The following is a 22,646-nucleotide window of genomic DNA, read 5'->3' as shown; positions in this document are numbered from 1 at the left end:
GGAGCAGCAGAGATGGCAGGCGGCCACCAGAGGCCAGGGCAGAGGCAGGGAACTGTCCTCCTACAGCCCTCAGAGGGAAGCAACCTGCCAACGCCTTGACCTCGGACTTGCAGCCTCCAGAACTGTGAGACAATAAGTTTCTGTTGTTTAAGCCCCACCCCGTTAGTGACACTTCGTTATGCCAGCCCTAGAGACCCAACACAGTCACCCGGCTCTGGGGTGGGCTCGGGGACACTGGGCCCAGATCTGCCCAACTCTGGTGCCAGGCTCCAGCCACGTTTCTACAGTTCCTTCCTTGGCAGGACCTTAGCATTTGACAGGTCCCTTAAGTAAGGCTGTCGCTTCCAGAAGCTTCATTTAATTTCTGCTCATTGGCAGGGACCTTCCTTCAACAGCTAAGATAATGCCGCCAGAGAACACCCAGTAAAGCAAGCCTCACCCGAGGGCACATGGCAGCATGTTTGTGAATAATGAATACTTTCTTTGGGACCACATGGCCAGTAGGAACGGTTAGGGGAGTTGGTAGGAGCAGAGCTCAGGCTCTGGAGGCCTAAATGACAGGCCCAGGTTCAAATCCTGGCTCTGTCACCCACCAGCTGCGGGATCTTAGGCTAATTGCTCAGGATCTTCCAGTCTAGGTTTCCCAGTCTGTAAAATGGGAATAACTGTAGTGTCTACCTCATGGGGTTTCGTGAAGATTAAGTGAGATGATACCTGCAAACCGCAGGGCACAATTCTTGGCACATTGTGTTCCCTCGATGCCCAGCTGTTCTTAGGATCATTGCTATTACTATGCCTGTGTCTTATGGCCCCACGGAGATGGGGGGAGTGGCTATTGCCATCAGCTTTGCCCACTGAATTTCATCTCTGCGTTCCCCTCCCACCCCACCTTGTTTTTCAGCACCAGACTTGGGGCCAAGAAGGCCTGAGAGATTCAGGACAGGGGCGCTGGGGCCCACCCGCCACTTTCCTTCACACGGCTCCCTGAGGAAGTCACATGGGTGGATCACACGCAGAGCATGAAGTGCTGTCAGCAGCTCTGACACATTCCCGGGATGCTTGCGCCCTCAGCCCCATGTGGGATCACGGCCAAGCAGGAAGCGAACGACAGGGAGAGTCTCTGCCCCAGAGCGGGATCATCTGTGCCCTGCACGTAAGTGGGCACCGCTGTTAAGTGGGCACCGCCATTCTCCATCCTATGCCCAGGCAGGCATCGCTGATCAGGCCTGGGGCTACGTCCCACCCAGTGGACGCCTCCACTCGCCACAGCCCACGGCACGGGCTACAGGGTGGGCCACGTTTGCCATCCCTGCCAGGAGAGCTAGAAAGGGGGGAGGGCAGCCAGGGACAGGTGACCCTACGATGTCCTGCGGGCTCTCTCTTCCCCTCCCCTGGGCTCAGTTCAGCGAACACCTACTGACACTCGCCATGAGCTCCACACTCTCTGGGACAAAGGCGACCCCAAAATGTCCCCACCCTCAAGGAATTTGTAGTCAAGGAGAAAAGAAACCAATAAATTTTTGTTGTTTTTTTGCTTTGCTATTTTATTAATTACAAAGGCCAGACCTTACAAAGGTTCCCGCCAAATCCCAGAAATCAGTGGTAGAAAAACTACAAAGGAAAAAACCCCAAACCATGTGATAAAAGCCCTGGAGTCCAGGCCAGCAGGCACAGGGGACGGGGTGGGCCTTGGATAACTGACTTAAAAAAATTCTTGTTTGAGAAAAAGTAACACGTGTTCATAATAATAAAAAAGAAATCAAACTTTCGAAAAGGGTGCAGGATTAAAGGTAATGACCCCCGCATCCAGACCACCCCCTCAGTTCTAGCCCAGTCCCAGAGAGCGCTGGCCTCTGTCCTACACCCCCTTCCGCAACGTTTCTCCACAGCACGGCACCGCCCACGTCTAGCTGTACATCTGATTTTTTGCATATTTCTACTATTTAAATATAAGCTATTCAATTACTAAATTAAGTTGTCTTAGAAACAATTCTATGTAAACATATTTAAACCTAATAGCAAAATCATGTCCCATAAAGCCCAAACCAGGGTGCTGTGCGCATGGCTTGGGGTGGTATTAACCAGCAGGCAATGGATGGTGAACCGGGACCACCCTAGACAAACACATCCTAGAAGGAGCTGCGAGAGGAGCCAGCTAAGCCAAGCTGGACGCAGTTCCAGCCCACTGACCACGGCTTTCTGAGCGTTTGACCAGCCTAAGCATGGGACCGGGGCCTGGGGTGGGAGATGACTGGGGCTGGACTCTGGGCCCCCCTAGGCTCTGAGCCATCTCTCCTAGTGGCTGGGAGACTCCCAGAGAGACGGTCTGGGGGTTCAGAGTGGAACGAGTGTGCCAGGTTTTGGGGGGACACACGTTCATCATCTTCCTCGGTGCTTCCCCCCACTTTCGCTATGGAAACTCCCGCAGACTCCCCAGGCCTCGGTTCAAGGCCCATCTGCTTGGCCACGTCCCGAAGCCAGGCTAAGAGCGAGGGCAGGACAGGGGCCCACCAGGACTGGCCACTGGGTCACCATGTGGCTGAGCATGGTGGACACTGTCCCCAGGCCCCATTCCGGCTGTGTCCCTGTGTCATCCTTCTCGCCTCCCTCAATAGACCAAGTCTCGCTTGCCCAGGCAGCCTGTCTGCAACAGGGCACAACCTCTTCCTAGATTTCCAGGCCCCTGTTGGCCAAGAGTGAGCCGGGCACTGCCCTCTTGGGTTCCACCTCAACTACCGCAACATGTGCTTTCGAGCACCTCCTCTGTGCCAAGCACTGGAGCTACACTAGTGAGCCCTCTGTGGCAGTTTACTCAGAGCTTGGGCTCTGACGGGGACCCCAGCACACAGGAAGAAGGGTCCTACGAAAGCAGACAGGAAGGAGATTGGACCTAGTGTCGGGGCCTGGGCTGGCCTTTCTGGGGAAGGGACATTTGAGTCAAGTAATGGGGCACGGCTGGGCGACGGGGAGAGGGACGGTGAACTTGGCTTGCTGGAGAACGCCAGAGACAGCCATGGGTCTGGGGTGTGCGGCGGAGGCGGGCAGGGCTGGACTTTGTGGGGCCTTCTGGACTGTGGTGGGTTCAGACCTCGTCCCAGGGCCACGAGCAGTCGCTAACGGAATGCAAACAGGACTAAAAGTGACAGGACCCAATCCGCCACCCTCCCTCCCCTGGAAAACACCTTGGCCTAAGAGGAAACCCAAATGATGAAAACCTGACCCCAGGCCAGGGCCCAGAGAGGGCCTAGCGGAGTGGTCTGGGAGCAGTGGGGCTGAGGGCTAGGAAGTCACTCCGTAAGGAGCCCGGGGCCACATCCCTGAGGGCTGCGGTCCTGCAAGGCCAGAGACGGGAGGCAGAGGAAGGAAGTCTGGGGCTTCCCTGACCCCGGGGGACGGGGCCTAGGCGCTGGGCCGTGGATGCCAGGCCCCTCACGGGTGCTCTCAGGGCCCAGGAACGCCAGGCTCCAACATGGCTGCTTCCCCTGCACCCCAGCCCCGGCCCCGGGACGGAGCGGAAGGCACAGGAAGCAAAGAGGACAGTCAAAAAAGGGCAACGCAGCCTGGCAGGTCAGTCAGTGCCGGGAACGGCGGCTCTGTCCCCTGCCTTGGCGCTGGTGTGGCGCAGACAGGAAGCGGTTGGAACCAGCTCCAGAATTTTGCAGGTGGGGCTGGCTGTGGGGGAGGTGCCCACGGCCACGGCCCGGGCTGTGCCATCGGCCCTGCAGGCTGACCTCATTGCCCAGAACCGCGGAGTGCTTCCTCGGGTCACATTCCGCGCTGAAGAGCCCCTCTTCAAGGCCTTCGTTGGCGCCAATGTCTTTTTAGGAACCAAGGCTCTAATTTTAGTGTCCCAGCCTTTGACACTTTATCGAAATAGCTCCCTGTTTTCTCTTGTGTCCCTGCCCCTTCCTTGGAGAAGGTGAAGCCCCTGCATCCCCGTGACCCGAGCTGGTGAGCACAGACCCAAGGCCTTGTATGGATTCCGGTGGAGGCACCCGTGTCCCTGCAGTCCTTTCTGCGTGCCTGGGCCCAGAGGACCCGCCTCTGGGAGGGCAGCTCAGAGCACCCAGCGTGGCAGGGACCCCACAGCAGCCAGTCCCACTCCGCCTCCTCCCCGTCGATCCGCCATGCTCAGCCATGGCACAAACTCATGTGACCCCAATTCAGGTCCCCGACCCCTGGAAATCAAGGCTGCCTAACCCAGCCTCTGGCTGTAGGAGTCATGGGTGAGCAGCTCCTTGACCGGGGGTGGGGGGAACCCTCTCTTTTCCTTGTGCAAGTTCAATGACCTTCTAGTACCAATAACAATTGCTAAGCCTGTTTGGAGTGCTCACTACCATGGTGCGAGTCTCGTGTATGATTCCATTTAGTCCTCTCAGCCACCCTGGGAGGTGGATGTATAATTGTCCCCAAGGTCATGGAGCTGCCGAGGGATGACCCCGGCATTCGAGTGCAGGAAATCTGTCTCCCAGCCCTCAGTTTCATGGCTCTTCTGGTGCTGTGACCTAAACACTCTCCCTGGATCCCTGCGCCAGCCCTCTCCCCACTGCCTTTGTCCCAGCCCCTTCCACAGAGTACTCCACGCAGATTCTTCCAGGCATCCTAAGCATGTAGACCAGAGGGGTTATCCTGCTTGCCTGAGGTTGCACAGAAAACTAGAGGTAGATGAAGACACCTGGCTCCAGAGTTCTAGAGTCCAGGTGGCATATCCATAAGGAAGCCGCAGCCCAGCCGAGAGGTGACGGGTCTGAGAGACGATCAGGTGTCGGCCCACAGGTGGTCCCAGGAAACAGCTAGGCAGGTGCACTGGGGCCTGGGAAAGTGTGGCCGGCAGCATTTCCCCCAACAGGTCCCCATTCTTGGCAGCAGAAAATGCTTTCTAAAGGGGCCACCAGCTGGCCGAGCGATGGGTGGCTGGGAAGCCTGATTCAGCAGGCTCCCAGGGACAATGGCCATTAGGACCCTTATTCCACCGGGAAACGGACACATTGCAAAGGAGAAAAGCCAGAGTGGGCTTCCCAGGCCTTCTCCTGCCGCAGGCAGAGCCCACACCCCACATCCAGGGGCTCCCTGGAGGGACTGTGCGTGGCCAGAGCTCCCTCCCGGGGCTCCGAGGCTTGGCTCCTCTGACGGGTGCCCTGCAACCTGGGAGCCAATCCCAATGATCAGGATGGGGTGGGGTGGGGGGCAGTGATGGGGGTAAGCCCACTTGCACGGCTGCAGGAGAGCACATGAGGGCCTTGGAAGCTCCTTCAAATCCCCTAAAACTGTCAGATTCATCCAAGCAGCCCTTGGCTCTCAGGACAAGAAAATGCAATGTATTCTCTGAGTGGATCATGGCCACTCTTCTGAAAGGAGCCACAGTCCAGCAACTTTCCTAGACGCTGCCACCTCCAGGGCACACACACAGGGCCAGAGGGACCGCCGGGAAGAAGAGACGAGGCGTCACCCAGCCAGAAGGGGTGCCCAGCCTTTACGTTATGCCAGATTGCAAACTCAGACACCTACAGGGCCCAGACGGGGAGCGTAATGAGGGCAGCCAGCCAGGTGACAAGTCGCACCTGACCCTCAGCCTAGGGGCTGGGGACACAGCAGGGACACAGCAGGGCATCTGGGGCATACGGGGACTGGAGAGGCTTGTCTGAGTGAGCAGCTCAGTGTGCCTGAGTACTGTCTTGTGGGAATGCACCTATACTGTCAAGCACAGAAGTAAATTCTTAAAAATCTTATGTAAAAATTTCATTTTTTAATGTTACCTAAAAAATTAATTTTTTTTCCTACTGCTGATTGTTTCAAACAAAATGTGTGCAGGCTGGGTCCAGATGGGTTGAGGGCTAGGGAGGCAGCATGTGCTGTGAGATTCCACTTTTCTTGTTTACAAAGCATATTGTCTTGTGTAATTGTCACCCCAACCCAGTGAGGCGGGCTGGGCAGGTCTGCTGTGCCCATCTGACAGGTTAGGAAAACTGAGGCCCAGATGAACAACGCACTTTGCAAGTGTCACACACCACCGGGAGAACATCGATTTAAACTCAGGTGTCTCTGATTCCAGAGGGGCGCCCTTCCCACTTTGCTATGTCAAGGCTGTGTGGCAAGGGAACGGGGACAGCTTGTGGGACCGGGAGCCACTCCCGGCTCCCTGCTCTCAGCACCATGAAGAAAGCCAAGGGTGGAGATAAGGTGGCTGAGGTGCTGATGGGGCATGTGACGCGGAGATTTTTGCAGCTCTGAAGACAGCCCCCACCCTCCCGGGGCTGGCTGCTGGAATGCAGGACAGAGGGGCAGCTGGGGCGTCGGTGACGGTGATGGATAGATTCCAGTGTCAGTCCCACGTCCCACCTCGGAAACCGCCCTGCGACCCACAGGCTTCCTGTGTCCCAGCCGGTCTGGCTCTTTGCCCTCCAAAGGGTCCTCACACTATTGGGGCTTGCCTGTCCCTTGGGGTCCCGCAGCCTTAGATCTGAGACCCCCAGTGGGGGAAGGGCAGCCCAGTCCTCTCCCGTTGGGCTCGTGTCTCCCACAGGACAGGAGCAAACCCATTTGCTCTGGACTCCGCCTTCAAAGACCACCCGCCATTCTGGTCCCCTGCACGAGGCCCAGGGGAAGGTATTTGAGACCAGAGACAGCCCTCCCCGCTCAGCCCCAGCTTCCCAACAGCCAGGACACAGATGCGCTCTGGGAACACCTGTTGGGTGTCTCACCTGGCTCGGGACTCCTGGCCTTGCTGCCAGCCCGCTCTCAGCTCAGACATGCCCCAGCACCAGCTTGCCGGTGGGGACAGACCCAGCCTGTCCAAGGGGACTGGACTGAATCCCCCACCTCTAGGCCTGGGTTTTGCTGTGGTGGTTGTTTTTTAATCCCTGACGTGTATTAACATGATGATGGTTGCCTTGCCAGGCCTTTTCTAGACAAGCAATTATTTCTTAATTTGAATTTTCCCTCCAGCCTGCTGTGAAAGAAGTAGGAGTTATTGGAAAGTCACGGTGTTGTGCCCAAGTCCCCAAAAGGCGGGGAAGCTATTAGTGTGGCCGTCTGTGGGCTTGGGACTTTCCTCAGCCCACCTTTCAGTTCTGTTTTACTAAGAGCCCAATTCTGTCTTTGGGAACAGAACAGAGGGGAATACAGCCCATGCCAGACTCTGACGCCGACAGGGCCACCAACGTGAGGCCTGTGGGTGGCGGAGAAACCAGCACTCACTGACCACCTGGTATGATTTGGTGCTGACCTGTTTAACCCCAATGTTAACCTGAGGAATGGGAACTATTACCCCATTTCACTGATGAGTAAACCGAGGCTCAGAGAGATGAAGCAGCTTGCCAAAGGTCACACAGCTCTCAACAGGCAGAGCTGGGATTTGAACTGAGTATGTGTAACTGCACGGTCTGGGCACTGGGCGTCACTCTCAGGGGAGACGGAGGGAGGTGGACTTGGACCACTGTGCAGCTGGTCCCAGGCCAGAAGGGGGACAGGCCTCCTGCACAGCCCGGGACCACCCACCCAAGGGCCGAGATCGCTTACTGAGTTCCACACCTCTCCTGCTGGCCTGGGGTTGGGGGTGGTGAAGAACCCCACCTGGGCTCAGGCTGGGCCACTACCCTGCCTTCCCCCCTCTGGCCACCCTGCTCCTTCCCAAACTGAGGAACCAGCCGGCAGTGTCACCCAGGTGGGTGGGGGTGGGGGTGGGGGGGAGAGAAAAAGAGAGAGAGAGAAAGGGAGAGAGCGAGAGAGAGACTTCAGCGCCACCTGCTGGAGATATGGTAGTAGTGTGCTCCAGGGGACCCTGCATCCCCAGAGTGGGTCTGAGGTGAGATGTGACTGAGAGCAGGGACGTGGGCCAGAGGACCTCTCAGGGGATTTCTCCTTTACTTGACCCTATGAACAGGTATGAATATTCCTCCTGCCAGAACCTCAGAAATTTGCAGCTGGAAGGCTCAAAGCAGGGGCCTGACCTGGCAAGGATGGATGGATGGATGGATGGAGGCATGGAAGGGTGGGTGGGTGGATGGATGAATGGATGGATGGATGGGTGGAGGCATGGATGGATAGACAGGTATATGGATGGATGGATGGAGGCATGGAAGGGTGGGTGGGGGGATGGATGAATGGATGGATGGATGGGTGGAGGCATGGATGGATAGACAGGTATATGGATGGATGGATGGAGGCATGGAAGGGTGGGTGGGTGGATGGATGAATGGATGGATGGATGGGTGGAGGCATGGATGGATAGACAGGTATATGGATGGATGGATGGAGGCATGGAAGGGTGGGTGGGGGGATGGATGGATGGATGGAGGCATGGATGGATAGATAGGTATATGGATGGATGGATGGAGGCATGGAAGGGTGGGTGGGGAGATGGATGGATGGATGGAGGCGTGGATGGATGGATAGGTATATGGATGGATGGATGGAGGCATGGAAGGGTGGGTGGGTGGATGGATGGATGGGTGGGTGAAGGTACTGATGGATGGATAGAGGCATAGATGGAAGCATCTCTGCTGCCAAGGATCAGGACAGGAAGAACACTGGGTAATTGCCATAGCTTAGAAATGAGGCAGTTCTCTGCAATTTTCTGAGCATATCCTGACGGTTTGAGTCCAGAGAGGAAGAAGATCAGAGGGGCCAGCTGGGCCTCATGATATCCCTGTTTCTCATCAGTCCCAGATTTTCATAACAATCACAACCAGCAGTGAGCCTGTGACCACTGCAACTATCAACCTCCCCTATCTTCCCTCTCCCAGCCTAGCTGCCCACACAGTCTCGAGGATGGGGACACGAGGGTGACACTGTTCCCAGGAACCTGGGAGAAGCAGACAGCTCAGCCCTGGGGAGGAAAAGAGTGATCCAGGGCTGTCTGGATAGCTAACATATATCGTGTGTCCTGTGTGTTGAATCCTATACCCACCACACTACATACACAGTCTTGTTGACCTTGGCTGTGACCATGAGAAAGGCAGGGAGCGGGGGTTATGCCCAGAGTGAGGCATCAGTGTCCCCAGCCCTCTGTCTCCATGGAGGTCCCCAGGACCCAGTCCTGCTGACCACCTTCTGCTGTGTAGGCCACAACGGGAGGGGCACGAGGAACTGGTTAAGTGAGCAGCCTCTGGAGCCAGGCTGCCTGTCCTGGTCATTGCCAGTCAGCAGTGTGATCTTGAGCAAGTTACTTAACTTCTCTGAGCCTCAGTTTCCCCACCTGTGAAACAGTGGTTGTAATAGCACTGACCCAGGGCTCATGGTTAGGACAGAGGCAGAATAATAGCCAGTGTCAACTTGGACAGGTGATTGGGCGGTAGCGTTGCTACAGTTAAAAAAAATTGATTACAAAAAATGTCATACAGGCCAGGTGTGGTGGCTCATGCCTGTAATCCTAGCACTCTGGGAGGCCGAGGCAGGAGGATCGCTTGAGGCCAGGAGTTAGAGACCAGCCTGAGCAAGAGTGAGACCCTGTCTCTACTAAAAATAGAAAAATTATAGTTGAGAGGTTAATGGAGGAAAAAAAAGATGAAATAAAAATAAAGAAGAAAAATATAAAAAAAGAAGAATTAATAAATTAAAAAAAAAAGAAAGAACAATTAGCTGGGTGTTGTGACGCACGCCTGTAGTCCCAGCTACTCAGGAAGCTGAGGCAGGAGAATCACTTGAGCCCAGGAGTTTGAGGTTGCTGTAGCTAGGCTGATGCCATGGCACTCTAGCTCAGGTGACAGAGCGAGAATACAGCTCAAAAAAAAAAAAAAGTCATACAGTCCAGCCTGGGCAGAGCAAGACCCTGTCTCTCTCTCTCTCTCTCTTTTTTGTTTTTTGAGACCATGTCTTGCTCTGTTGCCCTGCTAAAGCGTAGTGGTGTCATCATGGCTCACAGCAACCTCAAACTCCTGGGCTCAAGGGATCCTCCTGCCTCAGCCTCCTGAGTAGCTGGGTCTACAGGTGCGCATCACCACACCCAGCTAATTTCTCTATTTTTTGTAGAGATAAGGTCTTGCTCTTGCTCAGACTGTTCTCAAACTCCTGGCCTCAAGTGATCCTCTCACCTCGGCCTCCCAGAGTGCTGGGATTACAGGCGTAAGACACCATGCCCAGCCAACACTGTCTCTTAAAACAACAACAAAATGTATATTCAGTCAGCACCCAATGAATATCAATTATCACTATTAGTGACATGGGGCCAGCTGAGGTCAGGTGAAGAAGACCAGGGCAACCCACCTCTCTTACTGAATTTTTATTTTCTTTTACAAAAGATAAGCAGCCCACTCTTCACTCCTTGAGGAGGGAACGTACCATTTACAAAGCAGACCCACGTCCTTTAGCCCCTGTGAGCCAAGACAGCCTTGCAGTTCGGTCAGAGACGTCACGAGTGCTTCCCAGCAGAGTGAGCCTTGTGCAGACAGGGCCATGTCAACGCAACGATTTTCGGATCAAGACAGGGAGCATTTCCAGCACCCCGGGAGGTTCCCTTGGGCCCCTTCTCAGTCGGTACTGCCCCACAGGTGACACCGTTCTGACCTCTGTCACTGCAGACGCATTGGGGAGCACTGGTGTTTCTAAAAAGCATCCCGGTGATTCTAATGTTCAGCCAGGGTTGAGAGCCAATAATGCTGAAAGCTGACATTTATTGAGCACTTACTGAATACTTGGCTAGAAGCGTTTCACATGTTAATTTATCTAATTGTGACTCAACCCTGCGAGGTTTCTAGTCCTATTCTTCAGGTGGGGTAATTCAGGCAGAGGATACGAATTTGTCCCAGGTGAGGATGTTCGTCGACTGCACCACCTTGTAAGGTAAAATTGGGGAGGCTGGCGTTTGCTCAGTGTTGCCCCGGATCTGGGCTCTTTCCCCTCTGCTCCAATCCTCCCTCCTAACCGTGGCCTCAGCGGCTCAGAGTTCTCACTCGGGCTTGTGCAGCGGCCGGGGCACAGACCTGGGTAGCACCAGGCGCAGCAGGTCTCAGCTAGCCACGGCTCCCGCTGCAGCACCACAGGCCTCTCCCAGAGGCCCTGGGGGTAGGCCTGGACCCAGGGGGCATTTGCCTGAGGAAGACCCGTATGATGGGGTGGGCAAGGCTGGCCACCAGGCTGACAGTGGACAGGCCTTACTGCTCGGCCCCCCGGGGCCATACTCCCACGCGAAGCCCTGCAGACCCGTGAGGCTCCAGCCAGAGCTTCTGCCGGTGCTGGGGGTGGGAAGAATGTGGAGGGAGGATGGAGGAGTGGGGAGGAAGACAAGGCTGCCCCCAGACAGGGCCCAGAGGAGAAACAGCTTGGCGCCCGCCCTCCAGCATGCCTGAAGTTTCTCAGAAATCACCAAAGCATCGCCAAGGTGGGTGGGGGCAGCTGCCAGGCCGGAGGACAAGCTCTTGGGCCTGCAGGAGGAACCTCAGGGCCCCCCATCAGCCAAGGCAGGTCCGTCTTCAGGGCTGTGAGGGATTCCTCGGGGTCTTCCAGGAGCCGAAGCAGCTCAGAGATGGCTGCTAAGAGCAGCAAGCTGGGCTCAGAGCCTGTCTGCAAGGGCACATGGAGGCTTCATGCTGCTGTCTCCGTGCAGAGCTCACAGATGGCCCGGTTCCTCCCCAGCTCTGCCTGACAGAGGGCCTCTGTCCTGCTGAGCAGAACCCAGTCAAAGAGCCAGGACTGGTGACAGCATCACCCAGTAGGCCCAGCAGCAGGGATCCCATTCTGCCTGGAGCAAGCGGACCAGCGAGGCCAGGAGGATGTGCCTGCAGGACAGAGCACCAAAGGGCTGCCCCATGGCCTACCATTGGCCCAGGCTGTCCCGCAGATCCAGGACGACAGCTCCCACCAGGGTCCCTGGAGGAAACACACAGGCAGCCAGAACCCGCCAGAGTGGCTGGCTGGCTCCAGCGATAAGCAGGAGGCCCTGGGGTGGAGAGACCACCACTGAGATCCCCAGGGGTGGGCAGCTGGACACCTGGGGTTCTAGGGTGGGGGTTGGGGGTGGAAATAAGAACTCGACCGTAGTTTCCAGGAAGGGCAAAGGATTTGTGGGAAAGTCAGCGCCCCCACACACCCCCATGGCAGTCAGCAGGGGTCTTGGATCTGGGACTCTATGACTTTATCTACTGTGGTGGCACTGGCCAAATTATATTTCTTCATCTGCAAATCCCAAATGCTGACAGCATTTGGCACACTGTGAGAATTAAATGAAAGGCTGTGTACGAAGCCCTTGGCCCGTGGGAGGGCCTCGATAAGTGGGAATCTTTAGACTATGAATGAGGGAGAGCAGTGTCCTGGGCAAGGGCATGGACTCTGGGGAGAGACCCCTGGGTTCAAATCCAGGCTCTAGCATTTACTGGCTGTGCGCCTTCACCACTCCGTGCCTCGGTCTCCTCATTTGCAAGGTGAGGATGGTGACAGTACTGCCTAACTCTTGGGGTCTTTTTGAGCCTTAAAGGAGTTAAGGTAACTGAAACTAGTTAGCACTGGTGTAGTAATCCTGGTGTTAGCGCTCAGCTTCCCTCTTGATCTGGGGGTGCAACTAGGCCTTCTTCTCTCCTGGGGCATCTTTTGGGAAATGCAGACTAATTATCTTATTTACGGCTAGACCAAATATAAATAGGAAAGTAAACTGCTGCAGAGTTGCTTCAGGCACTCCCAGGCCAAGGTGCAATGATCTAAATTCCAGGAGGCTTTTGTTTGGCTCGGGGATGATAAAGTGTGAATTGAGTTAGTAGGTGGGAGTTGGCATGGGCGGGGGAGTGGGGACGTAGAGGAGGGGGAGGAAATAACCTTCTCTGGGGACGCCCAGTTGCCTAAGCACGGCAGGGGGAGGTGGCGGTGCAAGGGGGAGACCCAACTGCGCATGGTTCAGGCCAGAGACTCGAATTCTGCTGGGGATTTGGGGCCTGCACTTAGTCACCTGGAACCCACGGCCCATGGGGGAGCTGACGGGGGATCTGGGCTGCCCTGGTTTAGGTTCTGGCTCCAAGCACTACGGGATTGGAAGCTGGCCAGACCGAGGAAGCTGGTCTGGGCTGCGCTTGGGAACGGGGACACCCCCAGAAGGACCTGCGCTTGGGGACCTCATGGACACCGTCCCTCACCTGTCTGGCCTCGGCTTCCCCTTTGGGTGCCCCTGCTGCCCTGCTGTCCCCTTGACCCTTTCCTCCTTGCACCCTCCCCGGAGGGCAAGGAAACCCCACAACTCTGTCTAGGCTGAGCCAAGTGGTGGCGAGACTGTATCCTCCCCTGCCCCAACCCCAGACTGCAGACCCCTCTCGGCCACTGGGACCCCGGGAGCCTCAGGCCAGCTCTCCCGGTCGCACTCACCAGCCAGGTGCTCGCCAGCCTGGGCTTTCCTTGTGCCGGGATGGCACCATCGGGCCAAGTTTCTGAAGTACTTCTGCCCACACAGGGTCACGACGGGAGCCACGGGGACCCTCAGATCCTTGGCCAGGAAGGGGAGACCAGGCCCATTCCAGCCTCGGGAGTTGGCACAGCTGCATCATGAGGTCCAGGGAGGCGGGGAGGGAGGGACCTGGGGATCTCCCGGGGAACACTGACCCGGGAGCCCCTCCAAGGGGGCCAGGGTTGAGTGATGCCACCCAGCCTCAGACAGATCTGAAACCCACCAGGAGCCGCCGAGGTCGGCCCCTGTCCACGGTGCTGAAATGCAGCACACGAGATGAGACTTGGCCAGGCCTTGGCCCTGGGCTCCCTGAGACCCCCTGCCCCAGTTAGGAAGCCCCCATGTAGGGTTTACTTCAAAGGCTCAGATCGGCACGGAGCTCCCACCTCCTTCCTCAGCCTCTGTCCTTGGTCGCTCAAATCCTGCCTTCTGTCCCCTGAAATCGTCCCTAGTGCCTTCTGGGTCCCTCTCTGAGCAGACATCATGGCTGGCCCATTTTGTCATTATCTGTACCTTTGTCTTATTCTCTATGCTCCCCCTATCTCTTCTTTTTTCCTTCAACTGTTTTGTTTTAAGATACTAATGTGCTCCCCAACCCCCAAACCAGGCTTCAGAATTCCCCGCCTTCCTCCCTCTAATATTCTTGGATTCTTAGGAGATTCTGTTCCTTTCCTCCCTCTTGCCCTTTGCTTTCAAGTTAATTACCAGTGACTGAGGCTGGGCAATGAAGTCTATGCGCCTGCGGCTGGCAGGGAGGGCCGCCTTCCTTGGAAACCGAGGAGAGAATGAACGCAGCAACAGAAAAGAGAGCGGGAGAGCAGGTGTGGAGCCCAGGGCTGAGGCATGCCCTTCTAAATTACCGCAAAGCATAGCCCCCAGGGCCCAGGTGAGGTCATGTAAGGGGGCCTTAGCAAGCCCACCCTCTACGTCTGGGCCCTTACCCTCCTCTCTCAGCTCCTGACACCCCCAATCCGGTGACCCTGTATGTGAGCTCTCTCGGCCCCTCCTCTTCTCTCTCTCTCTCCCTCCCTTTTCAATATGATTGTTCTAATAATGCATGAGAAGCAAGTCGCAGAAGGATAGATTTTTTTTTTTTTTGAGACAGAGTCTCTCTCTGCCACCCCAGCTAGAGTGCAGTGGCGTCATCATAGCTCACTGCAACCTTAAACTCCTGGGCTCAACGGATCCTCCAGCATCAGCCTCCTGAGTAGCACTATAGGTGCGCACCATGACACTGGGCAAATGTTTTCTATTTTTAATAGAGATGGGGTCTCACTCTTGCTCAGGCTGATCTTGAACTCCTAAGCTCAAGCGATCCTCCCTCCTTGGCCTCCCAGAGTGCTAGGATTACAGCTGTGAGCCACTGCGCCTGGCTGATAAAATATATTATTTATATTAATTGTAAAAACACAAGATCAACGTTGTTTGTGGATGGAGGACCTACCTCTAACTTCACTGAAGAGAGAGGGAGAAATGGAAGAGAGGAAGATAAAAATGCAGGCTTTGACTATATATATAAGGTTTTTTTTCTTTTTTAAAAATATATAAAAATAAAATTAATAGAGACAGGGTCTCACTGTGCTGCTCAGGCTGGTCTTGAACTCCTGGGCCCAAGTGATCCTCCCACCTTGGCCTCCCACCCCAGTTAAATCTGAGTATCGAGTGTGTGTTTAATTTTTTTGTGGCATTCAAAATATTTTGTATGGATTTTTCTTAATAATAATGAATGACAGAAGTGAGAAAGTGGAAACAAAAAGAAAAATAAGAACCCTGTTCTACTAGCGAGCTTCTCTTCCCTAATTAAAGATGCACATTGAAGACTCTGATGCTTGAGTCAGTGTCAAGATTTGTAAAGCAGTGTTTAATTACTTACATCATTTAGAAAGTCGATGGTGAAAATTAATCCAAAATTGTACCAGTGGATGCTAATGCATTGACAGTAGGTTACTACTGTCAATGTTCGACTGTTGGAGTCCCTTCTTTCTAAATGTGAAGCTCCGGAGAAAATCATTGCTTAGAATGAATAGTTCCTCTTATTCTCTTGTGGCTGCAGAATTCTTTTCAAATTGTGGTAAAATATGTATAACATAAAATTTTCCATTTTAACAAATTTTAAATGTACAATTTGGGGGCATTAAAATCATTTACAATGTTGAACAACCACCACCACTATTTCCAAAATTTTTCAATGCCCCAAACAGAAACTCTGTGCCTATTACCCAATAACTTATCCTCACTTTTCTCCCACCCCTGGTAACCTTTAATTTACTATCTTTGTAAATTTGCCTATTGTAGATGTTTCAAAGAAGTAGAATCATGCAATGTATGTCATTTCGAGGCTGGCTTCCTTCACTCAGCATATGTTCTCGAGATTCACCCATGTCGTAGCAAGTATTGAAATGTCACTCCGTCTTAAGGCTGCACGGTATTCCCTCGCACGGACAGACCACACTTTGCTTATCTGTTCATCAGCTGATGGACACAGGCTGCTCCCGCCTTCTGGCTGCCATGAATCGTGCAGCTATGAACATTCACCTTCGACTGTTCGAGTCCCTGTGTCCAAATCTTTTGGGTATATACTTAGGGATGTAATTGCTGGGTCAAATAATTCTGCGTGTAACTTCTTGAGGAAATGCCAAACCATTTTCCACAGTGGCTGCGCCATCCTACGTTCCCAGCAGCAGTGCTCGAGTTTCCCGTGTCCCCACACGCTCCCCAACACTTGTTACTTTCCATTTCTATTTTTTTACATAGCCATCCCGCAGGTGTGAAGTGGCATAAGTTTCTTTTTCATAAAGTGATTTGTCAGATTTTTTTTTTTCTAAAACAGAAATACAAAGCAAAGTTTTTCCTTTGTTGTGGCCGATGGTGACGAGGCCTTGGGAGTTTTCCTTCCTGGTCCCAGGGAAGGGCCAGTAAGGAGGTGTCGTAGTCAGTGTGGCCAGCAAAGTACCATAGATCGGGTCATTTATAAACAACAGAAATCACTTTTGCACAGTTCTGGAGGCCAAGGAATCCAAAACTGAGGCCCTGGCAGATTCAGTGTCTGTCAAAGGCCTGTCCCTTATAGATGGTGCATTCTCTGTGTCCTCACGTGGTGGAAGGGGTGAAAGGGACAAACTCGTCACTCAAGCCCTTTTATAAGGGCACTAATCCCATCCCAGTCACCCAGTCACCTCCCAGAGGCCCCACAACTTAACACCATCACCTGGGGGGTCAAGCTGCAACACAGAATTTGGGGGGGCACCAACATTCAGACCATGGCAGGAGGGGAGGCAGAAGGTGCCGAGGGGGACCCCAGGAGGGGTCTGGTCCTTGCGGGGTTGGGGCTCAAAGCCCCAGGGGAGTGTCGGCCTTCCCTGGGAGGAGGCAGAGAAGAGGGCCGGGTGGGGCTGGGCCGGGGCCGGGGGGAGGATGAAGGCAGCTGCTCTCTCAGTGACATCCCTGCCACAGTTCACCTGCCACAGGGCAGGTGCTGGAGAGACAGGGGGCTGGGGTCTTCCTAGGTGAGGAAGATGGAGGAAAGATGGGCCAGAGAAGGGGGTGCTGCAGGAAGTGAGAGAAGTGGGGGCCGGGCTCCATGGAGGAGGACCACTGGGGGAGGCCCCTGCACCAGGCCCCCTTCCCCTCTCCTACCCTGAAGCCTGCGACCACCTCTCCCATTTCCTGACTCACCCACGTCCTATCTCCTCTCTCGCGGGCTGGCACCTCCCTTCTGTCCACCTCCCCATCACAGGGACACTCTCCCATGACTGGCAAGAAAGGAGAAGGCGGCCTTCAACCCTCAGGGCCCGCAGCCTGCCTCCCACCCTCCCTCCCCAACTCTCTGCAGTTGGGCTTCCTTCACCCACTCCCTTCCACGCAAGCAGCTCTGGCCAAGGTCACGGTGGCCGCCCTGCTGTGACATCACTGGACTCTCAGCTCCCTCCTTACCTGACCTCTCACGGACCTGGACACAAGGACCACTCCCTTCTTGTCCCTTCTTTTCTGCGCTGGTTGTGGTGCGGCCCCCACTCCAGGCCTTCCTCCGACTCCAGGCCTCCAGGCATCTTCCTGGTCGCCTTCACCGGCCTCTCCTCCCCACCCCGCCCTGTTTATGCCGCCGTCCCCTACGGGCCTTGCTTAGACTCGTCTCTCCTCGCTCTGCAGCCTTCCCCAGGCCTCGCCCCCCTCTGTCCGAACTGCTCAGCCGCTCACTAGTCTCCCAGACGTCTCGCTGTCCATGTTTCAGCCAGAAAGTTTGCCCAGCAGCGTTCTCGGTGCAGCCCGCATGGGAATGTCCCGGGGGGCGAGTGAAAGCCCAGATGGCTGGGCCCAGCCGGGTTCCAGTACATCTGGGGTGGCCAGAGGTACAGGAATGTGCTGGAATCTCTCGGCACCCCCAGGTGAGAACCACTGCGTTGCAACACTGAAGTGCTGGCTCAGAGGCTCGCAGGGCTCGCGGCGGCCTAGCGCGCCCTCCCCGCCGCCGCGGGCCGCTGTCCTGCTCCGCCCGGGGGTCGCCCGGGGTCTGCGCCCCTCGCAGGTACAGCACCGGGCTCCAGCGCTCACATGTCAGGGGTCTGTCTCCACCCCTAGGGCCCAGCACGAACACAGTGCCCAACGCATTTTTATTGAATGAATGAATAAAGATAATTGTTTCTTTTTCCTTTTTTTTAAGTTTAAAAGAAATGTTTACTTAGCGCGCCAATTATAAACCGGCGGAGTCAGACTTGCCCTCCTTGGACCGGGCTCCGGTCTGCCCCCTGGCGGTGGCCTCTAGCGCAGCGCTAAAACGCAGGAGCCGTTTAAGGTATTTCCGGAAAGCGGCGCCTGCTGCCTAAGCTGCTTGTTATTTGCATACCCACAATGCATTGCACACTGTTTTTATTTTAAAGTTACTAAATTCTCCTTTTTTCTTCAATATGTTCTCCCCAAAGTGAGCTTACTGTGGCAGAATTGCCTGACGGAAAGGCAGAGTAAAAAAAACTCTCTATAGAAAAGAATCACCACTACATTATTAGGAGTACCGCTTACGAGAGAACTGTGTGCCGAAATAACTTGACATACTCTGGTTTCTCTTCAGATCGTATAAATCTTTCGCCTTTTACTAAAGATTTCCGTGGAGAGGAACAACTCTGAGTCTTAGACCAATTTTTTGAGGCCTTGCGCTTGCGAGGCTTACGTTAATGTCTAATAATAGATGTCGGTTTGTTGAAATTTGGGAGTTTTATTGAACGCTGGTATTTCAGCTTTATTTTTACGTAGGTGTCTTGTTTTTAAAACCAATGAATTACTTCGTGTATGCTTAAACGCTTTGAGCGTGCTTTTGTGCGACACTGCACGACCGATGGAACCCGGGACGCGAGGACGCGCCTCCTCGCCTGTCCCGCGTGTTTGTGACTGCGGACCCCAGGCTCGAGTTCGGTGACGCTCTGCACGAAGCGAGTTGTCCAGCCGGTGCCGGCGGCCAGACTTAGTCTCGTGCTCGGCCCTGCCGCGAGGGTGCCCTGCGGCCCTGGGAGCCGGAGGTTGAACGCGGGGGAAGAGAACCGCAGCGTCTGCTCCAGGAAGCCGCCGACCGCCCTCCGGGGGCGCCGTTTCTCGGCCTCGCAGACCCCCGCTGGCGCCAGCTCCTCATGCCCTGGCGCAGGGCCGAGCCCCGGGGTAACCGGGCTGTGCTGGCGGGGCGGCCTCCCGAGGCCCTTTGATCTGCGGTGCAAAGAAAACTGACCCCGGCTCGGAGGTCCGGAGGCGACTGCCCACAGCCCAGCCCTGCTCCTTGGGTCCCAAACCCTATCCAAACTGTAGGAGGGTCATTTCCCTTCTTTGCCCCTACGCCACCTGCGCCTCCCTGCCCAGCTCTGGTCCCTCACAATAAGGAGCTGGTGGCCCATGTTATGTTCCCTTTGGGCTGTGGGGGCCGGGTGTGTTTCTAGAGCAGGTTTGTCTTTTAACTTGCTCATATTAGGGTCTCTTTGGCAACCAGGGAAGCCTGTGGGACCTCAGAAAAAGGTTTTGAACTAACAAAATACCTAGGATTACAAAGGAGACCAGTTATATTGAAATACAGTTATAAAAATATTTCTTATTTTCATAAAGAGCCTCCAGATGATGGTCTCCAAATACCCCTTTCCCGGTCAAAGGAAGGGGGCTCCTTGGAGAACAGTATCATGAGCCCGGAAATACACCAACCGGGAGAGGCTGCCAAGGGCCAAAGATAGTATCATTGGACCATCCAGAAGATTAATAAATACAGTGAATTAAAACATACCAAATATGTTTAAAGCCATGTGTTCATAAAAATACTTTCAAGGAATCTGCCAGTCCCCAGTATAGGGGGCCAGAGAACCAGTTCGTTATTTTGAACATCAATAGGTAAAGGGAAAGGATCAAACGTTTATCCTGCTGTTCATATGTGAACTGCACCACTTGGTGACCAAATAATAGGTGAGGGGAAGTTTCTCATTACAAAAGCATTTTAGCTAAAAAATGAAGAAGGCATGATATAATTAAAATATCACCATTTTGTCACCCCTAGATCCAACTAATGGATCTAGACATCAGGAACTAACACACAAAAGGAGAGAACACTGGCTGTGATAGGCCTCCTGACGAAAGCACACACTGCTGCTGTAAAGTAGTCTTGCCAGGGAAAATCGAACAACTGAACAAGCCTCTAGATCTGACCACCGACTCACAGGAGCACAGAGGACAGGCACACACCACAGGGATGCAATCAGCACAGTCCAGCTCTTCAGAACGAATCAGCAGATTTCTTCAACAATAAATTTCAAGGAAAAAAAGAAAAGAGAGATAAAAAGGAAACCTGTAGTTTGAAAGAGACTCAATGGGTGAACCTTGTTTAGATCCTGGTATAAACAAACACTGATTAAAAAACTGATTACATCCCAACACTTTGGGAGGCCAAGGCGGGAGGATTGCTCAAGGCCAGGAGTTCAAGACAAGCCTGGGCAACATAGCAAGACCCTGTCTCTACAAAAATATTAAAAATTAGCCGGGCGTGGTGGTGTGCACCTATAGTCCTAGCTATGTGGGAGGCTGAGGCAAGAGGATCGCTTGCGCCGAAGACTTTGAGGTTGCAGTGAGCTATCATGACGCCACTGCAGTCCCGCCTGGGCAACTGAATGAGACCCTGTCTCTCAAAAAATGTTTTAAAATAAATTAAAAATAAATTAAAGGTTGATCACATTTGTGAGACAGCTTCATTTTTAATTTGGATATTTGATGATATTAAGGAACTATTGTTACTTTTTGGTGTGGTTGTCACATTGTGGTTGCGAGGGTTTTTTTTTAATACTTATATCGTGGAGGTACATACAGAAATATCCACAGATGAAACGACATTATGTCTTGGATTTGCTTCAAAATAGTGTGAGTTGGAGGAGAAGTGGATGGGAGTGTGGATAATCCCAGTGGGATGGTGGTTGTTGGGACAGGATGATGGGCAGACAGAGGTTCATTATACTATTAGGTCTACTTTTGTGTATACTAAACATGATCCATCATTTTTAAAATTTTGTGTTATGGTAATATGACGTGTACTTTTTTTTTTTTTTTTTTTTGAGACAGTCTTGCTTTGTCGCCAGAGCTAGAGTGCAGTGGTGATCATAACTCACTGCAGCCTTAAACTCCTGGGCTGGGCTCAAGGGATCCTCCTGCCTCAGCCTCGTAAGTAGCTGGGACTATAGGTGCACACCACCATGCCCACCCAGCTGATTTTTCTATTATTTGTAGAGACAGGGAGTCTCACTATGTTGCTCAGGCTGGTCTTGAACTCCTAGCCTTGGACGCCCACAGTCCTCCATCCTCCGGCCTTGGACTCCCACAGTGCTCAGATTACAGGCATGAGCCACCATGCCCAGCCTGCTTCTTTGTTAATAGATCAAAGATTGATGTCTAGTGCAAGTCTAATGGCTACCATAATATCCAAGTAGTGGGCCAAGAGTCGTGGCTCATGCTCCTAATCCCAGCACTTTGGGAGGCCAAGTTGGGAGGATCACTTGAGGCCAGGAGTTTGAGACCAGCTTGGGCAACATATTGAGACCCCATCTCTACAAAAAATAAGTGATTTAAAAAAAAAACAAAGTAGCAATGAACATATGCAATATTTTAAGATATCTGCAACAACTGTAATGTGTCATGAACATATTTGTGATTTCTATTTATCACAATGACACAAATGCCTCAGTGAATAATGGCAGGAAATGCTAAATTTCAGTGAGAGGTAATGAAAGTGAAGATGTTTTTCTGCTCCAAGTTCACAGACTCCCTGAATTCCATCCATTGGCAGTTTAGAAGCACAGATCTGCATTCCTCTGCCTCCAGGTGTATAATATAAACGACTCCCTCTGGTGTTGGTAGAAACTTTGAATTTATCAAAGCATGTTCATACATAGTCATTTCCTTAGTGGGACTTCCCAACCAACTCATGAAGTTGGAAGATGTTATTAGACCCATTTTACAGGTGGGAACATAGAGTGTAAAATGCTTAACTCACTTGTTTGAGGTCACGAAATAATGACAAGAGCTGGAAATGGAACCCAGGTCCCCAGCCCCGGACTCCCAGCCCAGGGCTCTCTTTTACATGCCGCCCCCTGCCCTGGGAATGCTGCTTTCTCACCTTTTCTCAAAGTTTTATTCTGAGAGAAGCCACAGCCTTTCTCATGCTGGCCCACCTTCTGTGTGGCCACCTCCCGGGACCCCCATCGAGCAGGACGTTGATTCTCAGCTATGGCTTAGGTGCCCTTCCCCCACGTGTCAGCAGAGGCCGTGATTAACCTGCCCCTGGGACAGTGTAGATCCTGCAGTGCCGCTGCCAGCTTCATTAGTGACCTCCCTTTGACCTCTGGCAGCTCACTCTTTTCCCCCCCATCTCAATTTCCACTTTGTAAATGGGTGACAGATTTTTCTCTTTTTGTTAGTTTTCAGGGAAGCTGCAAAGATTGGCTAGAATTATGACAGTAATGAGGAGAGAAGTGATAGGTGCACAGGAGGAATTACTACCTCTCGTGTTATCATTGCCCCTCACCCTTAGAGGTCGATGATGCGGGTAAAAACACCCAGCTCTGTAGCCTTAACATGCACTCTCTTCCCTTTACGTATCCTACTTCCAGACTGTTCTCGCTGTTCTCACCGGAAAGTCTCTCTGGCCCCCTGCATTCCTGGCTTGCCTCCCTCTGTAAGTGCACTCGGGCTGTTTCCCTGCCTGAGGGTCCCTCCGTGTCTTAGCCAGGCCAACTGCCATCCTCCTCCAGGTTCCAGCGTGGAGGTTTCACCTCCC

At 53.5% G+C, this 22,646-nt stretch overlaps 1 non-coding gene across 1 annotated transcript; it reads left to right on the top strand.

The window, feature by feature from the left end:
- Nucleotides 1-18,408: 18,408 nt before the first annotated feature.
- LOC123636114 lies at nt 18,409-18,524 on the top strand. Its single transcript, XR_006734328.1, has one exon. It is a non-coding gene; the product is annotated as a U5 spliceosomal RNA (small nuclear RNA).
- Nucleotides 18,525-22,646: the final 4,122 nt, after the last annotated feature.

Source organism: Lemur catta, chromosome 3 (genome assembly GCF_020740605.2).
Source record: "Lemur catta isolate mLemCat1 chromosome 3, mLemCat1.pri, whole genome shotgun sequence".
Classification (NCBI taxonomy): Eukaryota; Metazoa; Chordata; class Mammalia; order Primates; family Lemuridae; genus Lemur; species Lemur catta.
Note: the sequence above shows the minus strand (reverse complement) of the source record. Positions and strands in the feature narration are given on the sequence as shown.